Source organism: Protopterus annectens, chromosome 6.part0 (genome assembly GCF_019279795.1).
Source record: "Protopterus annectens isolate FY-2018-M chromosome 6.part0, PAN1.0, whole genome shotgun sequence".
Classification (NCBI taxonomy): domain Eukaryota; kingdom Metazoa; phylum Chordata; order Ceratodontiformes; family Protopteridae; genus Protopterus; species Protopterus annectens.
Genome location: NC_056737.1, coordinates 1860781625 through 1860803514, shown reverse-complemented (window position 1 = coordinate 1860803514; position 21890 = coordinate 1860781625).

Genomic DNA, 21890 nt, shown 5'->3' with positions numbered 1-21890 from the left:
TGGGATGTCCCCATTGGCAAATGTCTGGTACAGCTGCGTCAAATGCCAGATATGGGAATCATGGTAGCTTCCAGGGCAGCCAGCACACATATTCATTATTATTCCCTGGGCATCACACATGACCTGGCAGTTGATGGAGGGGAAGCCCTTGCAGTTAATGTAGGCCCTACCCCGCTCACGAGCTGGTGCTTTGATGCGTATATGCGTGCAGTCTATTGCACCCACTACCTCAGGGTATTCCGCTATTTGCTGGAAGAGACGCATATTGCTGGCCAATACCCCACAGGAATTGGGGAAATATACATGATCACCGACATGTGCTGACATGGCATCCAGGAACTGGTGCAGTACCCTGGATGCTGATGCCTGTGATATCCCCATCATATCACCAGTTGGTCTCTGGAAGGTACCTGTTGCTAGTATTCTTAGGCCAACACATACCTTGGTTTCCACTGGGATGGGTTCCCCTCTGTTGGTTCTGTGTGTGAGGCGTGGCCTGCACAGCTCAACAATTTGCTGCAGGAGATCTCTGTCCACTCTATAGCGCTCCACTATCTCCAGCTCATGTAACCCCTGGTAGGTGACCCTGGGCCTGTACACTCTTCTCCGTCTCCTCACTGTGGGTTGTCCAGCAGCATTTGCATAGTCACCACCCTCAGCAAGTTGCATATGTCTCCTTATAACAGCTATGGCAGCCCCTAGCATTTTTGGTCTGAGTGAAGCTTTTTCAGTTTTCACTTCTAATAGCTTACTCTTCTGTTGCAGTGTCTCTTGAGAGAAACATTCTGCACTGTTGTTTGCAGAGTTTTAAGTGCTGGGCTGGGCTACTGTTCTGCCTGTGTAATTGCCTTCTTCTAATTGTTTTCACCTGCTAGCTCTGCCAGTAATCCCTGCTAGCTTCCTACTATTTCCCATGCTTCCTTTTTCCCTTCAGTTTCCTCAAGGGGGAGTGACACGCATACCAGCAAAAACACTCTCACAGTGGCTAACACGCGTGCACACATGCTTAGAAGGACTAGAATCTGCTTATTGGGGTTAAAACGCATGCACACCAGCGCAAACAAGCTTTCATGTGTTTAAACAGGCTCTTACATGCTTAATCTGCCTTAAACGCATGCACTCACACTAACACGCGTGCACTCTAGCTTACTCATGCCTACCAGTGCGCAAACGCACGCATGCTCGCCCTGCAAGAAACTTTGGTGTTATCCATAGGGTACACCTTCCATTTCTTGGCTTTCCCATGCCTACTTGTTGACACTCCTCTTTCCATGATGTGTGACTGACTGCTTTCACATGCCACTGTGCTCCAATGCGCTGCATTTCTTTCATACATTCCCCCCTGTGATGTCACCTATCTCCTACTCTGCTACTCCCCCTTATCCTACTCCTACACTGCACGGAATGTGCTCATTTCCTATGTAACAGTACGATTCACTATCCTACAACTCATTTACATAGGATTGCCTACTAATGCTTAGTTACATGTCTTACATTCAGCTTCCCCCCTTATCAACCCCTACTCGGTGGCCATGTTGTTTTAGCCTGCTATTCCCTTCCATTGTAAATTCATGCTTTGCATAAACCCACGTTTGTGGGTTTAATTTTTTTATTTTTCCGTTTTTTTGTAGCGCAGCCCATTTGCATGGTGCTGCACTACATTTAAACATCTTTTATTTTATGTTTGCATCAGGGTACTTTGCCAGTGGCCACATATTTGGCCATTGGCATGCTGCCTGGGACATTTGCAACCTTTATTTGGAGCTGACAAGGCTCCATTGTGTTATTTGCAGAATGGTACTCAGTTATCAACTGAGTACATTTCTGCAGATATCGGCTCTTTCACAGGCAGGTTTCTGCTTCCTGGATCACGAAATTACCTCATTTGCATGCCTTTCGGCTGCAAGTGAGGTAATTAGCATATCCACGCCCTGTCCGTGTAAGAGTCGTTTTAGGTGCTCTCTTAAACGCACATACAGGCTGTTCCTGGATCGCAATGGCTGCATGGAGTCTTACACTACTCTTAGACTCCATGCAAGCCATTGTGAATCCTGCCCATGGTGTAGAAGGTCTAATACAGGTTACATCACAGCATGATGGAATGAGTCCCCAAAGTAAGGAGAAACAAGAAGATCAGGAGACATCTGAAGAAGAAATATGGACATGGGAAAGAAAAAGATTTAATATGGTGCAATATTTATGCAAAGGAGAATGCAAAACTAATGAATGCAAAAAGAGCAGTACCAAAGATATTTGAAGAGAAATACAGGCAAAGGAATCCAGACATGGAAAACTTTACAATACAAAAAATAAGAAGACAAAGAGGAAAAGTAGAAAAAAAAATATTAGTAATGAAGATTAGTAATGGATAAGTTAAATAAATAGAAACTGAGGTTATGGAGTACCTGCAAAGTGAATGATTCAGTGCTGAAAATCTAACTCAAAAAGCACCACAGCAGAACAGAGCAATAGACATCAAAATTAAGAAGAAACCAGTGAAACTGGAAGCAACCAGTCAGTTGTCATATGAAGATATTTTGGAGCCTTCCACAGGAAACCAGTATAAATGTTCACTTGAAGCTGGACACAAAGGGAAGCAGCAGGAAACTGTGGAAACTCTGTTACAGTCAGTGTTGAAGAGTGATAGGCCAGTGAGTCCCCATATGACAGAGCATTGGGTGACAGGATGAAAGTGAAGAGAATGTGCCACAGAAAGGTGCTATAGAACATTCTACAGAATACCCAAGGAAAATGGGGAACAAAAAATCTGCCCTTGGTTTAGAAGAAAATGAGCTAAGAGAAGAGTTGCTTGATTTAATAGAGATAGAGAGACAAATTAAGATTAATGAAAGAAATAGACTGAAGAATCTCAATAAAACCCAAAAAGTCAGAAGTCTGATAAAACAAATTAACACAGTAATTATCCATAGAGATCCATGCTGTATAATAGAAGTAAGCAGGATATATTAATTAATAACAGATAAAATTCTACCTCAAAAACATAGGATAGTAAGGAAAAGGAAGGAGAGAAATCGAATACCATCATGGAAGTATCGAACGGAGAAAATTATAAAGCAGTTAAGACAAATAATGTCACTGATAGAGGACAATAGAAGAGGGAACAAATCAACAAAAATACTCAGAAAGACAGCAGTGATAAAAGCAATGTGCGATATTATAACAGAACATGAGCTATCATGCACTATCGCAAATAAACTAAAAATATCGGCACAGGCAGAAAAACTTAGACGATACACAGATAAATATAAAGGAAAAGTACAAAATAAGCAATTTATTGATGACCCTAAATAGTTTAATAGAGAATTGGAAAATAATGTAAAAGGAATTGAAAGACCATCCAAAAAGAAGAAATAGATACATTTTGGAGAATTATTTATGATGATCATGCAGAACATAACAAAGATGCTGAATGGATAGAAGAAGTAAAAGAAAGTATAAGAAGTTCAAAGGTACAGGATATGAAATGGGATGAGGCAATAAAAGAAAGTCATACAGACCAAAGGATCATCTGTTGCTAAATAAAGTCATAATGGAGAACTGTAAAAAGGGGAAGAATCAAAATATGGTATGGATTGACTACAAAAAAGCATTTGATAGTATCCCACATTCATGGATAAAAGAGTGTTTAAAGATATAAAACATACACCCTACACTAATCATTACATTACAGAGACCATGAAACAGTGGCAGACTACTTTGCAATTAAGCCATGATAAATCATTATTCCAGGGATAAAAATCCAAAGGTGGATATTTCAGGGTGACTCTCTGTCACCTCTGCTATTCTGTTTTACCCTTAATCCATTAAGCTGTCTACTTAACAGCTTATGGCTATAATTTGGCTTCTAGAAAACAACAAATTGTAAAGACTTCTCACCTTCTCTTTGTTGATGATTTAAAGCTGTATAGATCATCAGATGAGGAACTGAAAGCATAACTTCAAGTAGTCAAAACTTTTTCAGATGATATAAAAATGTCATTTGGTTTTGATAAGTGTGCCAAAGCAACCTTTGAAGAAGGAAAACTGAAGCACCATGAAAACATTAGTTTGAGACAAGAATGTGATATAAAAGAACCTGAGCAAGAGGGAGTGTATAGGGAACTGATGAAGGATCAGCAATAAAACATGAACAAATGTGAGTAAAACTTAGGGATATTTTAGAAGACTTAAATTAATCCTGAAAACAGCGTTGACATCTAGGAACAAAATTCAAGCAATACACCGATTTGCTCTTCCTGTCCTAAATTACAGTTTTGGAGTGATTGACTGGCCACAAAACATGTTGGATAGATTAGGTAGGAAAACAAGAAGGATGATTCATGCTCACCAAATTATTTATAAAAATCAGTGCTTACCAAGATTATATATTTCCCGTTCTGAAGGAGGTATAGGCCTCCTTGAAATTGATTACATGTATAAATCTGCAATCGTGGGAGTGCACATATATCTGCTGACCTCACAAGATGCAAATATAGTGATTGTTTTGAAAATTAAGGAGAATAAATCTAAGATGACTTCCCTGCTTAGTACAGCAGAAACATATTGATGTCAAGCAGAAATGGAAATCAAACCAGAAGTAGATAAAAATCGGGCAGCAACTGAATGTGCCAAAAAAAAAACAAAAGAAAGAATATAAGGTGAAGGATCAGAGGAGAATGCAAGAAATGTGGAAATGCATAAGTATAGTTGCAAGTATAAAAAAACGTTTTGAAGAACCTCATGGTGACCAAGATAGACTGCAGGAATGGTTAAGGAGATGTGAATTCAACTCAAAAGATGAAAGGTTAATATTGGTGACCAAAGATAGTGGGCTACGCATGCATTGGTTTACAAAGTCTATTGAACATGTGGAAGAAACAGACAAATGTTGGCTTTGTAAAACAGAATTGGAAACAGTCATACACCTTGTTGCTGGTTTTGACATACTAATGGCAGAAGGACTGTATACTGAAAAGCATAATAATGTGGTAAGACTGTTGCACTGGGGATTGTGCAAACATTATGGCATTGAAGTAGCTGATAAACACTGGAAACATGAGCCACACAGCATCATAGAACATGATGACGTCTACATCACATGGGATCACCCATTTCCAATAGTTCAAAAGATGGATGCAAGAAAACCAGATATAGTGGTCCATGAAAGAAGCCAAAAGTAGCATTGATCATTAAAATCGTTACATCCAGTGACTACAGTCTCTTGTGTATAGAGAGACACAAAGTCATAAAATATCAGGATTTGCAGGCAGAAATGAGAGCAATGTGGAAAAATTATACCCAGACAGTTCCAAAAGTAGTAGGAGCAATGAGCCTTGTAAAAAGAATCTACAGTTGTATTTAGATATATTACCAGTACGTGTAACTCCATATGAACTGAAGAAGGAGTCATTACTGGGCACATTACGGGTGCTGCGAAGAGCTCTTCTGGCTGATATCAAAGATTGAAACAATGGTAATTACATGAACTTTAATCGTACTTTGACATAGGAATGGGATCCATTCCTGTCATGGTAATAGAAACTCAAAAGACTTGGAGAAATTAAAAAAAAAAAAAAAAAAAAAAAAAATAGTAAAATATTCAGTGCATACTGTCAATTTAGCACTTATACCTAAAATAATTTATATCTTCTATTTCTGTTTATACTTTAATCCAGGAGCTGAAATATTATTATATTATCCTAATCTTCATTGACATACCTTACACCTTTGGTCAGAAATGGAAGATCAGATAGCTAGACCCCATCTTTTGCCAGCCTCATAACACTTGGTATATTCAGTCAATGTAGGAATTTCCTAAGCTTCATATGTAATGATCTTTTACTTAACTCTTCTCTGTATATTTGTGAGAAATGCAAGTACCTAGTCAAATTTGGGGCTTCACTCTTGCAAGCACATCCTGTGAACATCACTTACATACACTCCACTCAACATATATGCCCACTAAACTATTATACACTGGCTGAGGCACTTAAAAATCCTTGCCCATGTCACAAGAGACTATTAAGTGCAAGGCCCAGTGTAAACCACAAACTTGATCAGTGATAACACATCTGGGGATTGTTGAATTACTAGGAAACAGCACATCCTACACCCATAGCAACCAAGCAATCTTCAGACCCACACACAAATGTACTAGTGACTGATGACTCCATATTTAAGCACCTGGATTCTACACTCACAGGGCTGGACAAAAGTAGGGTGATGGTGAGCTTCCTCTCAGAGTCCAAGGTTGCCAACATTACCAAGGCTCTTAAGATCCTTATACCAGGCAAATATGTGTGTCTTGGCAGTGGCGTATGTTGGGGGTAAAAGACCTGGTATGAACAATACTAAGGGACATGAAAAGAGGCATGACAAAGACCTCTATGTATGTCACAAGTACAGGGAAGATCTCAGTATTAATTGGAATCCTTCCATCATCAAAAATGATGTCATTTTATAAAGAAAAGGTGACTGATTCTAACAATTGGTTAAACACTTGGTGTCATTCTAGGGGGATCCAGTATAGGTTCATAGGTGTTTACTAGGCTAATGACCACAAGGGCCTTTTTAAGCCTAGCCATGCATCCCATATCTCTGACAATTTCTGCCACCCTTGATAAGTGTAAACATGGGCCTAGGAGATGAAACATTTACACGTTACCTGTGTCCATTAGAGACATAGGTGCCAAATCCTTTTTCTAGTTGAGACTCTTTGTACTAATTCAGATATTCTATGATTAATATATCTGTGAGATGCAAGCATTCCCCTGGTTTGTATTGTACTTGCATTTCATATTTCTGTAGGGATAATAAAATTATCTGTAAAGTCACTTCAGCTTTGTGTAGGAACTTTCTGAAATGATTTAAAGTAGCTTATGGTCTGATCCTACTGCAATCCTATTGCCATAAATGAATTATGGAATTTCTGGCAGCCAATGATGATTATCATTTGCTTTTATGTGTGTGTGTTTGTGTTTGTGTGTCACACTGTGTCTAAGCATCTGCACCTAGACTTTGCTGAGTCACAAAAATTTCTAAACTTGTAGGTAGTGTCATATCACACTGTTTTACATTTGTTGCTGTAGTGACTGACACTTCACCAATTCAAATCACTTTAATTAATGTTCTGACCAACATTTTACTGCACCATGTTCCAATAAATTTCTTTGTAGTATATTGACATCTGACAAGTGAAGAATGAACTTAGCCAGATAATATGGAATGCCTAAGAATAACATAAAATATTATTGGGTTGTGCATATTCACAATAGTGTTGACATTATCAGTATCTGGCTGATAACCATTTTAATTCAGGATATATCTCAGGTTTCTCAGACCTCCATCTATTCAACAATTTTAGCACTTGTCTGTAACATTCTTGTTTTGTATCACATTGCTCAAGAATATCAGGTATTATAATGACTACTCAATAAATACATTCAGCTATGGCTGCTACTGTCCTTTGAGTAACTTCAGGAGCATATGAGATTCCAAAAGATTTCCTAAAAAGTCTTTAGTAACCCAAAAGGTGTATTAATTATACAGCTGAGAATTGAATTTACTCAGTTTAGTTTGCCAAACACATCTGCTTTTATTAAGCAGTAAAAAGAATTTATCGTTTGGTATAGTTGCTGCTACATTTTCAATAGGTTGAAGATGAAAGTCAGATGGGTTTGATGAAGATTTATCTGATGGACAAGAGTAAGAAAGAGATATAATCAAAGTCTACTTTCAGCAACCATTGACTGTTGCACATTTCTCCAATGTTGTTTGACCATGGGATTGGTGAGTACAAGTTATGGCGTGTGGCAATCTTGTCCCCCTGTAAAAAGCTTGTTTTTTTATTTGCAGAAAGTGGCTTTCAGTATATATAAACATAAATATAGATACAGATATAGATACAAATATATAGATTAGATATAAATATATATTAATTGTCGTCTATCAAACAAATTTCATTTAATCTACCATCACCAATCCAGTTACAATGGTTAATTCTTTTGAATCTGGTTTTTAAGGCAGTCAGGATTCATATAAATTCTGACAATTTCCTGCTTCATGACTTTGGTTCTGTCTGTTTGGCTACAACTCACATTGACTCCACCTACTTTAGTTTTTGCTCTGTTCTAGAATTAATGGCAGTGTGTACACTGACAGAAGTATGAATGGCAGGGACTGCCTCAGGTGATATCTTCATATCATACTCAGCCTATAGGCAACCTAAAGCTTCAACAGATCAGGACATTTATTCAGAATATCATGTTTATTCTGCACTATACTCTCTGTACTCTGTGACTTATGCTTCTGTACATGCAGTGAAGTTGTAATAGATTTACTTGTTATAATTAGCTGTTTGCCAATCAAATTATGCTTTCATAGATCATTCACATAAATCTGCACTTTGGATACAGCACTGACTGTATCTGCATAGTACTCTATAGATTTACTCAAGAAAATCATGATGATTGCCACTGCAACTGTTTTTCTGACCCCTCAGTCATTCATAATCTTATAGCTTCTATCTGCATATCTCCTTTATTATTTTACTGTAGTATCTGAGCAAATTTCCATTTATTATCTGCAGTTTCCTTTTTAGATTTGTTTCATAGATTTATAATTTTTGTCATATTTTTCATTCATTTTCCTTATTATGTATACTTACAACTTGTATATTAGACAGTTCTCTTACATTATATGTACAACAGTAGTTTTCACCAATGATAAATCTGCTTTGCTCAACAGCCTGCTCCTTACTGATCATTTCTGATTTGAAACTAGCCAATGTGCCAAACTCATAATCTTGTGCTCTGTGCTTATCTTCAGTCTCACAGTCATCTTTTAGCTCCTAAAAATCTGTGAATCCTAGAGAAAAACACATTTTAGATATGGCAGATTCTTTGCTTGTTCACAGTATTCCTGGAAATTTTCTTCCTGCAATCTTCTTGCCCCCCCCCCAAAAAAAAAACTTCTCCGAGTTTCTTTCTTTCTCTCTCTCTCTCTCTCTCTCTCTCAACTGTTTACAAGTAAACGTCTTAACTACCCTAATAACTGCCTCACCTATAACATGAAGGAAATGTTGCACATCGCATAGATTATTTTTCTCTAGGTACATTTGCAGTGAGGTGCAGCTTGAAACAACAAATCCAAAAAATGTATTTTAACGCATTACTTCCAAGTGATATCTCCAGGTTCTTCTGCAGTTAACTCCTACTGATGCCTCTAGGAATCAAATATTCGTGTTCAAATTTGCATCAATAATTCTAAAACTATGTGTGTACAACATTTAAAAGATTTCAACATAAAGCTTATACAATGGCAGATTCAGATACATTAATATTTGACCCTGTCTCGTGCAGATAAAGCAATATTAACTGTTGTTTTTATGCTATTAATCAAATCCAAGTAACACAGACAGAACTGCATAGCCTCTTGTGAAAGCTCTCTGCTAGATAAATAAAATGCTGCTGACAGTATGTGTATAACGAGTGACTGCTGAGATATTGCAAGTTGTTTACAAAATATTACAAACATAATAGTTACTGTGTTTATCATGACTTATAAAATTTAGTTTCAGACCTAGGACATAAAGAATACTACCACTATAAAAATAGTTTGTGCTTAAAGGATTGCCATTTATACTTCTTTCATAACACCTGTGGTTCCAGAGACATGAACATTTCTTTGAAATGTGAGAACATGTTTCTGTCAAAAGCCTTAAACTCTGCCCATTGAAAGTTACAGTGCAAATGTCCTGAGCACCATTGGAGTGACTGAGTTAACAGAATTCTCCATATCGTTTCAGAAATGGTAGTTGCAGCAGTGTAATCTTGAGCTAACAATTGAAGTGTGAAGTGAAAATATGTTGGTAGTTTGGTAGAATATGAAGTGGGATGCATTGGTAAGAGTGAGAGTTGTGACTTTATTGAGTCACAGTGAAGTTCCTTTGGGAAAGCATAATTCAAAACTATAAACAAGAGAGTAGGGTAAACTATAAACAAGAGAGTAGGGTATGGTAGTAGATGGATTGCTCAGAATTACTGCAGACTTGTTATTATCATGGCACGAATAGTAGAAGCTCAAGCAGAAAGTAAATGACAGCCTAAAAATATAGCAAGTCCAAGACATTTGCAGTGTTTCACAGAAACAGCTCCCAGTGTCTAAAAATAGTTAATTCTGGTTTCCACTACAGTTGGTAAAGGTGAAATTCCACAAGGTTCATTTGCTCACAGAAAAAAATTTTAAGAGACAGAAAATTGACCACTTTTTCTTATACAAAATCATCGCCATGGTGATCTCGTAAGTGTGAGCCAACAAATTCACTTCTTTGGGAGATTCCTTCCTTTTTGATTTCAGTATGACTGGGGGGAGATGGTATATATATATATATATATATATATATATATATAAGTTCAGGGTGTTGGGGACCTTGACCCCATTTCAGGGATGCAGGGTGCTTATGACCCTGAAAAAATACTTAAAGTTAAAAGTTTACACCCTTCTGTGATTCTGGAACTATTTTTCTGTAGTTTAGAATGTTGACTTATTGGAAGTCGAGAAATCATATTAGAGCCTCAATTCTGACGTTATGTTATATAATACCCTATACTGTCATTTTTCTTATGACTCTAGGTCATATCTGTGTATTGGTATAGAGAATATACAATTTCAAGATTGCCAGAATAAGAAAAACACACACATTTACTCATGAACACAAACATATTCTCACCTGTTTGCAGTTCAAAGTTATCATGATGACCAATATTAACCCCAGGTCAGAGTTGACCGATATTAACCTCAGATATCTCATTTCCATCTTAATGAACTCCATTATAAGAACATTAAACTGTTCACATATGCTGTAGTGTTTCTGACCAGACTATACAGCATATTGGGCAGGATTCACGAAACCTCCGTGTAAGAGTTAGCAAGCCTTACATGGAGGCTGCAGTTAAATAGTGTGATGTCAGCATGCCATGCATATTCATGAGGGCATGCTGAATCACACCCTTGGCTAACACGGTCCATGTAGGAAAGTAGGGGGCATGTCCGCACGGCGAGTCCTGCAAAGGGACACACACCCAGAAGAGTCACAGTCCTGAAAGGAAACTCCCACGAGCGAGTCCACAGAAATGTCAAGAAACACAACACCACACATGCCCCCACAGACTATAAACCCAACTGTAATGTAAAACGTAAAAATTAATAGTTTAATTTTTTTTTTTATAATTTCAAAAATGTTTGCCCGTAATTGAGCTTATTTGCGCGGGTGTGCCCTTCGCTCAGCCACAGTTTGCAGTCATTGGAAAAGCATAAAAGATCTAAATATGCAAATTAAGCCAAGTAGCAATAGCGTAGCAGTAGAGATGTTGGCCAAAGAGGAGCTTGTCAAGGTTCGAGCCCCAACAACATCATTTTCTATTTTTAGTGAAATAAGCACGAAACAATCCCCTGACATATATGCACATATATATAACTATAATTTAAGTAAAATGTAATGAAATGGGCCATGTATTTTTGAAGAAATCTGATACAATAAAAAAAAAAATTATAAGTGCCCATAGCTGAGCAGCACACTACCAAGCTGAGTATGACTGCCTGCAGGTGAGCAGTGGTTTAACAGGTGTAATATGAGTGCCCGGAGTTGAGCAGTGCTGTAACACGCTGAAGCTGTGTGCCCGTAGCTGAGCAATGCCTCACACAGCGTAATATGCATGTTCATAGCCAAATGACGCATAAACCAGAGTTACCCATTTGCGCGGGGCTGCACAACGCACCAACCAGCTTACCGGCGGGCAACGTAGGGCAGACTGTATCAAAGCCGCCTTTACACAGACACACCTCCTAGCCTGTGTAGACAGTCATAAAATAAAAAAAAAATGCTTAGGCTCGAACCCAGTTTACCGTGCACCATAGTCAAAGTACTGAACCACTAAGCCATGATAGCTGTACTGAGAAATGCAGTATTAGCAGAAGCATGACAAAGCAGTTTTTTTCAAGCTGATACATTTCCAAAATGGCCAATCACAGATAAGTACAGGAAAAATGGCATATATAAGCCCCATAGGCGGGAATACACAGCATAACTGACTGTGGAACCTATTTGCAGTCAGGATGGCAGGTGTAGGAGAGGGCAGTCACTTCCGAGCACAGAGGTGGGGTGTTGAGGAGTCCAAATATATGGTTTGGCTCCTAGTCCATGATCATGAGGCTCAACTCATGCAGGGCCAGGTTCTGTGGGATGCGTACAAGGCAGAGGCGTGGAACCGGTTGGCACATGATCTCTCCAGTGCCACAGGCATACCAAGGACTGGTGAACAAGTCCATCACCACCATGCGGACCTGAAGAGATGAAAGCAGGACCAACTGAACCGTTGGATCCAGGAAGTCTGGCAAATGCCCAACGCCCCACTACTGAGTAAGTATCCATGTAATTACGTATGTATGAAATTATCCTAGCTGATATTATGGAGATGTATGTTCCAATATTACTTCATTTATATTACAGCTGCAGGTGTGCGTTCCGCAAATCTGCGAGCCTATGGTGATAAGCTGGTGTGGTTGCGCCACCAGGCAGGTTAGTAATTATTTTTCTGTAATTGTTATACAATATAAGTGAGACAGCTTGTAAAAGAGTTTAGTGTAGTTACATATGAATAAAGTTCAAATAACACTAGAAGAAAGATTTTGCTAGTACTGTATGATTAGATAAGTGATGCAGCCTGTAATCCTGAAATAAAAATTAAACAAGTCTGAAATAGAGATTTTCCACCTGTATTGTAATATCAGATAACCTGCTGCAGCCTGAAAATTAGTGGTAAACAAGCTAAAGACAATAGAAATGTGTCAAATACATCCCCTTTTAAAATCTGCCATATGAAACAAGTGAGTCTGCTGGAAAGGATTGTTGTAACCAAGTAAGACATGTTAATAACGCCTAGAATTAAGTACCATCTTGAATTGTAAAAATAAAACAAGTGAGAGTGTGAGAAAGAGGTATGAATCCACCAAGAAAGCTGTAATAACTCTTGAATAAAGTATACTGCAGTCAGTACATAATGAAATGAATGAGAGAGCAACAACCAAACAGTGAAATGTTTGTAATAAAGTACTGAAGCTGGAATGTGTCTGTCCCACAATTTGGATATGTTGCTGTACCCTTGCAATATGGAGGTAGTATGGTTGTATGAAATAATGAACATCCACAGTTGTCTAGAGCCATATACATCAAATGTAGCAGGATGCTGTACCTGAACACAGCCAGATATGAACGTGTATGAATAAAAATGCAATGTATATAATGTAGCAGTAACATTCCCATCACCAACATTCCTAAGGTTACATATAGGAAACTGTACTAAGACCTGTAGGGTATATATATCTGCAGCTACTAGAAATGTACAGCATATGTAGAGGTAGTTGAAGTTGTTAATTAAATATTTCTTCACTCTACCCTATATTCACAAATAATGCCATTCCACACCAAACTGGGTATGTGTATTCACAATTAATTCCTATGGACATTTGTCCTGTTGGTTCATACAAATTTGTATGTAGGTTGATGCATGTGCCCTGTTCACATATCCAAACCTGATGGCCTCTTGCCATCAATCAACCCTGCATGCTGTTGGATTGTGTACTGTTGTTCAAAATATGCATGTGTTATGCTTGCTGTTCAATGTTTGGAATTCATGGGTGTTTGGTTAATGGGAATACTGGTGCATGCTGTTACAACTAATTTTGAATGGTATTGTTTGTTACTAACCCAAAATGTCATAAAATATTGCTAAACATAGAACAACAGGGAAGGCGTGTTCCAGTGGACCCACCTCTCCCACCTCAGCTGGCGAGTGCACCTGGCACTAGTACCCAGGCCGGAACCTCCTCTGGTAGCCCTGTGCCACCTGCGGGTGGAAGCACTGCAGGGGATGGGGCTTGTTCCCCCTCTGCAAGCGTGGCCGGAGGAGAACGACCACTCACCCTCCAAAGTGTCCGGTCTGTGGTGCGTAGCGAGATCAGGCATTCTGTGCTTGAACCCCTATGCCAGCTTGAGGCACAGGTGGCGCAACTCATGGTTGTGCCTGCTGCCCATCTTACACAGCCCCCAGCACAGCCCCATCCTGGGCAGTGAAGGCACAGTGGCAACTGCCCATGGGTGGGGATCTCAGTTCCACTGTTGCCATCTGTGGGCTCATGGGCTCGCGATATCCAAACATCCGTCCCCGTCAATTGTGTCCCCCCCACATGTGTCATACTCCGTCCCTGTATGCATCTTGTTTGTCTTGTCTGTTAACCTCCCCTACCTACCTCCCCAAATATACCTACTTCCTGTACCTCACATTCCCTTCTCACCTGAAAAAAAATAAAAAAAGGGCACTCTGTTCCCGCAAAAAAATGACGCCCCATACATAGCTGCCCATTTTGCAGACATGTCTGATGAACATGTGAACTGGTAATTACAATTGGCTGTACAACATATTTTGTTGTCCTCACCCCTCTCTCAGGGGTGGAAGGTTTCAAATTTCACACCAAATTACACATATGCACAGCTGTTGCTGATAAAGAAAGGGCAGCTATGGGCCTTTCCTACATCCTTCCTGCAAATCCCGAGCTTGTTTTCCTACTGTCCTACCCTCTTTGTGACCCCTTTTTCACCACTTTCCTATCTCCCCTTTTTCTTTTCTTTCAAAGAAATTAGCATGGGTGTGCACGAGAATAAGCACTTTTAAGCAGTTGTAAGCGGGTGTGTGCTTGTGTGTGCTTAGCTAAGCATGCGTGCGCGAAGCTAAGCGACAGTGCGCATGCGTGAGCACCATGCAAATCAGCGCTAACCCGCTTACAACTGCTTAAAAGTGCCTTAGTCACTCTGAATGACAAGGCCTGTAGTCTGCACAGCAGCAAAATAAAATTACTCTGTCAGTCTCGAACCCAGGACCTTGGAAACACTAGTCTGCATAACTTACCACTAAGCCATGACTGATATACAAGAACTTTGTGCTGAAAGCAATATATCATGAAATAGTAGGACTGAATGTAAAGGGAACATAGGAAGGCTATTACACAAAGCTTTTCTTGTATCTTTACTGGCAATTCTTGTGGATTTGCATTACATTAGTGTGAGAAGAGAACCAGCCATGCTAGTAGGTAGCTAATAGGTAATAATGTGACAGTAGCACCTTGCAAACCACACACACTATCAGAGTAGGATAAACACCACCATATTTGAATAAGTAAGAGGCCAGACCTCGCAACTCTGACTGATTTACAGGGATGTTTCTGATTTGCAAACAAATGTTAACTGTGCCCCACTGACTCCCTGTGAAATGTACTAACAGTAAGCAGAAAGGTGTGGAATCCCACATAATGTTAACTGTCAATTACTTAAAGTATGCACTACTTGCATGTCAGAAATGTTGTAGTAATACATATGCTCAAAATACTCCACAGTCACAACTGCAGAATATCTGAAATATATCACAGGTGTATCCCACTGATATGTACCATTCCCTGAGGCTGCTAAAAGATACACCTGAGAGTATCTGAGGCCTGCAAGTGTCACAAACTCACAGGCATATCATTCTGTCTGCTGTCACACACTCTGTGAATAGCTGTAGAATTGCTTCCACAAGCACACCCTCATGTAGGAGTACAACCCAGAAATATCAAAGGATGTAGCAAACTAATAAAATAAGGACAGTATAGCAGTTTACAAGCGCTGCATGTGCCTGCTATCCATAACTGTTAGTAGAAAGTACAAGGCCCCACTACTGCTCAGCAGCAAAATAAAATACCCTTGTAGGTGTCAAGCCCCACACCTTGGCCAGACCAGACTGCATGCAGTACCACCAAACCACACCAAACATATAAGGAATTGCTGCTGAAAGAAATATAGCAAGCATTACAAGGAGTGAATGTAAATGGAAAATAGGAAAGCCATAGCAACACATTCCAGTAAAGACATCTAGCAGGCCTTCAAGGAGTGAATGTAAAGGCTAAATAGTGAAGCCATAGCAACAAATTGCAAGAGCCACTGCTGTATACCAGTCAATCCACAAGTCCCACAGGAAAGCACATACTCCCATTTAAACAGTATTAGTATTATTAGGTGTCAGTTAACATACACACTGAGAAGAATGAACTGGAAGAAGCAACAGTCAGGTTTCAGTACAACATGCATTTCAGTGCCTACAACACAGCCTTAAATATGAGAGACATACCGACCTTTACACTCACAGAACAGTGTCCACAGCATACCAGCATGGTCCCCACCTTGAAAACCTGAAAGGGCTACGCCTACCTAACCTAACATTTTATAGCACTGTCCTGAAATCACAGTGAGAACTGCAATTACCACACAGCAGGCTGCATGCAATTAGTAAATACTGGCTAACTATTGGTGCAGAGGCCATCACATGCACATGTGCAGATACCTACAAAAGCAGCCTGTACTCCCAGTCCACACATGCAATAGTTTCATTGCAACAACTGGAGGGAGAGACAGAGAGAGAGACCAAAAAAAATAAATAAATAAAAATAAAAAACATCAAGCCAGCCATCAGCAGGCCAGCCAGCAGCAAGCCATCCCAAACAGCAGTGAGAAACAAAGGTAATGTAAACCACATAATCTAATAATCTACATACTGTGAACCCACCATATGTGTTAGCAGTCTGTATCTCTCTCTCTCTCTCTCTCTATATATATATATATATATATATATATATATATATATATGAAGATGAGCATAGGGCAGGGGTCATACTGCAACTGTTAGTGAAGGCTGTAGACACATATGTATTTGAAGGTTGCTATGTCCACATATCAATGTAGGTGGTAGTACAACGTACAATGTAGGTTGTACAGTAATGGATGATTAGCAGTATATTAGTGTGTGTATTCATATGTGTAAATAAAAATAAATATTTATATATATATATATATATATATATATATATATATATATATACATATATATATGTATATTTATATATGTATATATATATGTGTGTATATATATCTATATATATATATATATAGATATATATATATATAATATGCATATATATGTGTACATAGATACAGAGGGATGTATAAATAGATAGACATGTATAGATAGATAGATAGAATATGTATATACATATATATGTAATAGACACATACATATATAGATATATATAGATACATACACATATACAGACAGATATGAATGTCTAGAGATATGTATGTATATGAATCTCTCTCTCTCTCTATATATATATATATATATATATATATATATATATATATATATATAGATAGATATATATATAGAGAGAGAGAGATACTGAGAGAGGCACATGTGTGTGCAGATGTATTGCAACAAGTGCCTGGTGACAAAGGCATGGACTGAACACCAGTGTGGATACTGGAGTACCATACCCCATTCCAAAACACTTTCACCACTAACCACCACATAGGTGGTTGCTTGCCTACTACTGGATGTGTCAGAAGGGAACATGGGAAACAAGTGTACAATAGCCTCCCTTTTGATAGTCACAGTGGCAAACTAGTCTTGTAATGCCTGTACATGGTACGTGTCAGCACAAATAGTGTGTCAGCTAGGGAAATGTAGGTCACTGTACCCCTCTACACCTCACAATGTCCTACACAGTATGTACCTCCCATGACAACTACAGAAAGGGCGAAGGACACAGTCATACCTAACAAACAGTGATAATGCCCTCAAACACATTACCTATGCAGAGTGACTGACAAAACCACAGATAGAGTGCCTTTCATATTACCTACACAGAGGTTACCACTGCTGGATATACATAGTTAAGTCATACCCATAACAGTTGTCCAACAACCATGGTAACACCTCACAATATCCCCAGCCTAAATGACCTATGTCTGTCATCCTTGGCACCGCAGTAAAGAGCACATGGTGGAGGCACAGGTTCCTACCCACAAATAAGCCATACCCTAGAGTAAACCACCCAGCACTAAGAAGCAAAACTCCTCATTAGTAGATGTCAGACATACCCCTGTTGAATGTTATGCAGATAGGTAATATGCCATATGAGTCACCCTGTGTAACTCTTTGACAGGAGCAAGTAAAATCACATTGCATGTGTCTCAAGGGGCAGGGTAGCATAACAGTATGCTGCTCTAGTCCCGGGGCCAATAGCATACTACCTACCTATGACACAATGCACACACACACATGTACTCAGTGCAATACCAACTATGTGAGGTGGAATGAATGTGCAACTGACTGTGTGCAAGGTCTGTAATGGTGTGATTGCTCAGCATGACTTTGTGTCTGTCATGGTAGTGTGTGTCCTTGGTGTGAGGCCAGAGAAAGATGTGTCAGGTATTGGGATACAAACATACTACATTGCCATATGTTGTGCTGTGGTTCCCTGTATATGATTGCGGTGTAGGTAGGGGTATGGCCGCAAAGACTAGGGTGCATTACCATTGAAATTTTAACTGTGCATTGCATGCATTGCATGGGATGACAATGTTCCCCATCCATTACCTTGATACATACCCCCGGTGTGAGGTTGTGCATTGTACCTCAAACAGTGTGCTGACTGCTGGTGTATAGTAGTTTGTTGTATAAAGTGTGCCAGGCACTGTCACACAGTTGTTGGCTGAGCACTGATATGTGGTCATTTACATGTGTATCCCCCGATAGACAGACAGATGCTATATATGGCAGTTCAGTGATATCACTAATGTAGAGTATTATGTGTGCCATATTACTTGCTCACATATTTTTCTTTTCCTTCCAGGGCAATGGTGCACCAGCGCAACCCCTCGTACTAGGCTGCAGAGGATGAGAAGATACACCAGTGCCTGGTGCGGGATTTTGCCAAACTCTTTTCCCAGACCAGCCAGAACCAACAGGAGAGGGCTGCACTGTGGCAAGACCTTGTCAGTCGGGTAAATGACATAGGCATGCATAACTGGATATATGAGCAGCTACGCCATCACTGCAGTGATTTAATTAGAAATGTCCATCAGCGTGCATCTGATATCCACAGGCAACTGCTTGCCACAGGTGGTGGGGCAGCTATACTCCCCCCCTCACCAGACTGGAGGAGCTCCTCCTAAGTGTTGTGGCTCCAGCCCAACAACAACATCCACAGACATGTGTAATGATTGAGGCTGGAGCCACCCAGCGTGTGGACATGGAGCGTGCAGGTAACATGCCATATCTATAGTTGACTGTTCTCTACACTGGTAGTTTATGCATGTGTGAGATGTGTCCTGTGTTTGTAGCTGTTATCCTGGAAATTATTGTGCAAGATTGATATTCTCAATATCAGCAGTAGACATGTGAAAGCCAACTGTTGTACTACTGTACTGTATCATACTCACTGTATCAATGGCACAGTTGTGCCCACTGACAATAAATGTCTTATTTGTGCAGGTCCCTCTGGAGTAACAGCAAGGCAGCCAATCCATGCTGGTGAGTGTGCAATAACAATACTTTTAATACTAATGATAATAATAGTAATACCCTCAAACAGTATTGCTATGTGTCGGATTGCAGATGTGTTTGTGTCTGTGTGATTGTATCTCATGTACTGAGGAGTGTGCATGTGCCCATGTGTGCATATGTGCATGTGCGCATGTGTGCATGTGCGCATGTGTGCATTTGTGCATGTGTGCATGTGTGCATTTGCCCATGTGCGTACGTGTGCATGTGCCCATGTGTGGATGTGTGCATGTGTCCATGTGTGCATTTGTGCATGTGCGCATGTGTGCATGTGTTCATGTGCCGATGTGTGCATTTGTGCATTTGTGCATGTGTGCATGTGCCCATGTGTGCATGTGTGCATTTGTGCATGTGTGCATGTGTGCATTTGTGCATGTGCATGTGTGCATGTGTCCATGTGCCCATGTGTGCATTTGTGCATGTGTGCATTTGTGCATTTGTGCATGTGTGCATGTGTGCATGTGCCCATGTGTGCATGTGCCCATGTGTGCATTTGTGCATTTGTGCATGTGTGCATTTGTGCATGTGTGCATGTGCCCATGTGTGCATATGTGCATGTGTGCATCTGCCCATGTGCTTCTGTGGTAACATTGTGTACACATTGTAAACTGTGTTTCCTGTCTTCCTCTCACAGGTTCTGGTGTTGCTCTGGTGGTGTGCAGCAGGGAACCTGAAGCCACTGCTGGGGATAGTGATGATGATACATGTGTAATGGCACAAGGAGGTATGACAGGGTCTGTTGTTGGTCAGGCAATAGGCAGTGCACAGCAGTCAACCCCTTCAATGCGCACAGTCATCCTGCCAATACATCCATTGTCACCAATGTCCTTAAGTGAGGGACAGCATACAGTGGGCATTGACCAGGGTAATGTGGTATCAGTGGCACATGCATCCCCTCACAGCAGCCATGGCCAGAGTCCTGACATCGTACCACACGGGCAGATGTCCAGGGGTTCTCTTGGGAGCATCCGTGGTTGTACTGCCCCTGTCAGACGTACCCACAGAGGTCTTTCAACCTCAGCTATGTTCCGGGTGTAATGCAGGCACAGGCACATATGGAACGGTGCACCAGACAGGGTCTGAGGGAGCTTAGAGCACATTGCACTGCTATGAATGACACTATGCATGATGTTGCGGCTGCCATCCGTAATTTCACCGAGGTCATTGATAGACATTGGGGGGACACATTAGATCTGTTCCACAACTACATGTCCATGAGCCAGGGCAATGTAGGATGGTTGAGGCATCGATGTGGATGTATGCCAGCAACATCAGCAGCTGGCAGTCATCGTGGATGACAATAAACCCACAGCCGCTCCCATAGTGCCAGTACCAGCCCCAGCAAGGTCTGTGCTGTCATCAGACCACCCTAGGAGACCACGTGCACATGGCTGTGGACAGTCCCAGCAGGGACATGTGTCCAGTCATCAACCAACTGCTTCTGATGACAGTACCCAGTCTGGCTTAGTACCTGATACTGTCCGTAGCACCCCTGCCAGGCACAGGTATCGTGTCCTTGGCCAGAAACAATGATCTGTATGACCTGGCAGGTACAGTCTGTGGCTGTCCGCAAACACCCGTATATGGCAGCCACGAGGTGGAACTGTGTGCATGCATACACACATGCATAATGCTAACACCTAGGGCTAACACATACACACACACACACCACATCAACATTGCCCCAACTTGTACTGTTGTCCCTCACTAACACACACACACATACATGTCGATTGGATGTATCAGTGGCAGACTCAGGCATACCAAGTACACACCCTGTGCATATGATGAAACTGTGCCACCTCCTGCAATCTGTAACATTGATGCAGGAACAGGTTAATATGGTGCTGATGCACAGGGTGACTACATAGAAGTGTAGTAATATTATCATGTTGTTAACAGTACAGTGTAATGATATTGTTGTGGGTATATCCCAGCATGCCTGATGCATTAACAGTATGATTGTCATTGTATTATTTTGTACACCACTATTAATTACAAAAGTGTAATGTCTGCACATCTTTGCATTCTGGTGGTAAAGCTGAAAACACAAAGCCACCTACATAGGTAGCACAGGGGATAAGAAAATGGAAGTAATGATACTCAATGCCGGACATGTAAACCGCAAGATGCATGCAGTCCAAACTCTACTCTGCATGGAGAATGTTAATATCTGTGCAGTAATAGACAACAGGTTCAAGACTCCCAAGAGCACCCTAGCACTACCAGGTTACACCTCATACCATGCTTGACAGCCCCAAAACACGGAACTAACTATGACAGGAGGGTGAGTCTCATTAAATGTCAAGGATACTGTGGTGGCAAGACAGGTAGCGTACATCCTTCTAAGTTGGGAACTGCTCATTGAGGGCTCAGTGTCTATTATTCTAAAAGTGTATTAGT